General features: G+C 31.5%; 1 long non-coding RNA gene across 1 annotated transcript in view; it reads left to right on the forward strand.

The window, feature by feature from the left end:
- Positions 1 to 1,553: 1,553 nt before the first annotated feature.
- Positions 1,554 to 2,648, forward strand: part of LOC138852616 (uncharacterized) — a 2,963-nt gene continuing 1,868 nt past the window's right edge. The window contains exon 1 of the long non-coding RNA XR_011391914.1: positions 1,554 to 1,727. This is a non-coding gene — a long non-coding RNA (uncharacterized lncRNA). The remainder of the gene's footprint in view (positions 1,728 to 2,648) is intronic.

The raw sequence follows: 2,648 nt of genomic DNA on the forward strand, positions 1-2,648 counted from the left end.
ATTCACCTAATTCCTGACCTGACACACCACATTCACCTAATTCCTGACCTGACACTCCACAATCATATTATTCCTGACCTGACACTCCACACTCAACTGATTCCTGACCTGACACACCACATTCACCTGATTCCTGACCTGACACACCACATTCACCTGATTCCTGACCTGACACTCCACACTCACCAATTAAGAAAATGTACAGTTTGCGGTAATCCCACATTATGTCACATTATGTCACATTATGTCACATGCTGAAAATCAGAGAATATAAAAATCTTCCTCAAGAAACACAAAAAAGACGTAGTCCAATATTTTAAGCACATTAATGTTAAGAACATTATCCGTTTTTTTTTTTTTTTTTTTTTTTTTTTTTTTTTGAGGGATCAAAGTTATGAAGGATAATTGCTAAGCCTTTTAAGATGAAATTGATCCTGCTAAACAACTTCACGCTCAGCAACACATTTCGCTCCCCTCCAAAAAATATATCGAAGATGGAATTAGGAAAGGAATTGAGGTGGGAAATAAAACAATGTTCTTCACTTTGGTTAGTGTATTTGTTATGGCGAACTGAACGTTTTATAATAGATTGACCGAATAGGCCAGTAATAGTTTAATATTTCTCCGCAGGTTTGACCGAACGTAAAGTTATGTTCTCTAAGTTAGATAGTTGAAATATACACACTAGACCCGTTCTGAGGGTGACAGTTCATAAAGATTACAGACTGTTAGGTAAGACACATATGCAACAGTTAGGAATCTTTATTTCGAAACGTTTCGCCTACACAGTAGGCTTCTTCAGTCGAGTACAGAAAAGTTGATAGAAGCAGAAGAGACTTGAAGACGATGTAATCAGTCCATCACCCTTAAAGTTTTGAGGTGGTCAGTCCCTCAGTCTGGAGAAGAGCATTGTTCCATAGTATGAAACAATATATATATATATATATATATATATATATATATATATATATATATATATATATATATATATATATATATATATATATATATATATATATATATATATATATATATATATATATATATATATATATATATATATATATATATATATATATATACCATTTTAATGTTCAAGATTACAGACGCAGAGGCACATAATGTGTTGAGCCAGTGACTGGCGCCACTTGACCTCTACAACGGTGAGAACATCACATAACACAAGTCAAAATTAAATGAGAAACTCCACAATAGTTATTTCCTTCACAGTTATTATGAGTTCATAGTAAGTGTGAATGTGCTGAAATATTTTACTTACGTTCAGCGAGAGAAGGAACAAATCACTCTTAAAAAATAAACATATAATTCACATGATGTGACGATCAACAAGTATGTTAAGTGAGTAGTCGATTATAAGTCTAAGATACTGATACGTAGTGATTAGTCTACCTTCACTGGCGTGGTCAGGAGAGTCATCACATTTGAAAGCCTCTTTCAGAGTTATATAACTGGACATTAAATAAGGCAGTAGCTGGCACCTCCGTGAAGGTTCCCAATATATACCCAGGACCCAGAGGTTGACCAGCGACTGTTGTACACTGACAACTGGCAGAGACCAACACAGTTCAATAGACTGTCTCACTCAACACAGTTCAATAGACTGTCTCACTCAACACAGTTCAATAGACTGTCTCACTCATCAGAGCTCGTAAGACAGTCTATCTCAGCATAGCAGAAAGAGAAAGACATAGCAGAAACCTATTTGTGTACGTACTCTTATTTTATATTTCTTAACTTTTCTGACCAGATTAACAACATCCTGAAGGTACAGAGACCAGACTGATTACCAGACGGAGGATCGAGCCTTCAACTACTTCCGCTGAATAACAAACACGGGCTTAACCTCACATATAACTTTCACGTCGTCATTACATTTACATTCATCGGGGAAGCAGTAAACCCGTAGCAATCATATAGCGCCTTGAGGGAATGAAAGTCGTTCAAACTCTATAAAAGGAATTGGAGAATAGGTTCAATTCCTTAGATTAAGAGCCCCTCACCAGCATCAAGGAACCTCCCTTAAGGGGTTCACTTCGTCAGTTATTCTGATCATTGTTTAACTATTTAGAAGTCTGAATATAAATTACCTAAGTTGAGTTTAAATATATCTAAATGAAAAACACATCCTAACATTTCCCATATATATATATATATATATATATATATATATATATATATATATATATATATATATATATATATATATATATATATATATATATATATATATATATATATATATATATATATATATATATATATATATATATATATATATATATATATATATATATATATATATATATATATATATATATATATATATATGCAATAAGATCACAGTAAATAGGTGATTTCAGAATATGCAAAACAACCACTCTGAAAGAATAGAGAAATTCCAAGCGCTTTCGTGACTACTCACATTATCAAGGAACTTGATAATGTGAGTAGTCACGAAAGCGCTTGGAATTTCTCTATTCTTTCAGAGTGGTTGTTTTGCATATATATATATATATATATATATATATATATATATATATATATATATATATATATATATATATATATATATATATATATATATATATATATATATATATATATATATATATATATATATATATATA

Source organism: Cherax quadricarinatus, chromosome 12, assembly GCF_038502225.1.
Source record: "Cherax quadricarinatus isolate ZL_2023a chromosome 12, ASM3850222v1, whole genome shotgun sequence".
In the NCBI taxonomy this organism is placed as follows: Eukaryota; Metazoa; Arthropoda; class Malacostraca; order Decapoda; family Parastacidae; genus Cherax; species Cherax quadricarinatus.